The sequence below is a fragment of the Megascapheus bottae genome, chromosome 3 (genome assembly GCF_031878675.1).
Source record: "Megascapheus bottae isolate mThoBot1 chromosome 3, mThoBot2.hap1, whole genome shotgun sequence".
Classification (NCBI taxonomy): domain Eukaryota; kingdom Metazoa; phylum Chordata; class Mammalia; order Rodentia; family Geomyidae; genus Megascapheus; species Megascapheus bottae.
Window position 1 is genome coordinate 30,474,609 of NC_143511.1, and position 742 is coordinate 30,475,350.

Consider the following 742-nt stretch of genomic DNA (forward strand, 5'->3'; position numbering starts at 1 on the left):
ACAGACAAGAGAAAGAAGAGAAAAGAGACTAAAGGAAATAATAGGACTGAGATTCAGCGAAGCGGGTCACTCTCATTGTCCCCCTTTCTGTCTCAGTACTATCAGTGCCACCATGAGTGCCTCCTCCAGCCCCAGTGAATGTATGAACTGCGGAAATGGCAGAGATAAAATTAGACTAGTGAACTTACAGTTTATGCATATCCAGTTTATTATATCCTTAAATAGTCCAACACTACTTGTTCCACAGTCTGTGGAAAAAATAGGCCATTGTATGAAGAGGTCAGGGAGAGAAGCTCAGAACAGACTTTATAATTTGGACAAATAGCCAGGTGATTTTTATTTCCCCACAGACAGATTGCCTCAACTACATTCAGGTGCTTCAACCTCTCAATGCCAGCTTCCTGTATGTGTGTGGGACCAGCACGTTCCAGCCCAATTGTGACTACCTGGTAAGACCATGGACTTTCCCTGTGGGTCAGTTGGGGCTCACAACAGCCTGAACAGTGATTAAAGAAGACTGGAGAACTCTAAGGAGGCATAAGATCATTTGTACCCCCAAAACATGCGGGTATTATGAGGTCAGCCATGGAGACATCTCTCCGTGTGTGTGTGTGTGTGTGTGTGTTTGTGTGTTTGTGTGTGCGCGTGTGTGCAGGGCGGTGGGGGGGCGGGGCGAGTGGGGCGTGGTTAGTGATGCTTCTCTGTAAAGATTCACCACTCTGTGAAAAGAATGTACAGCCCA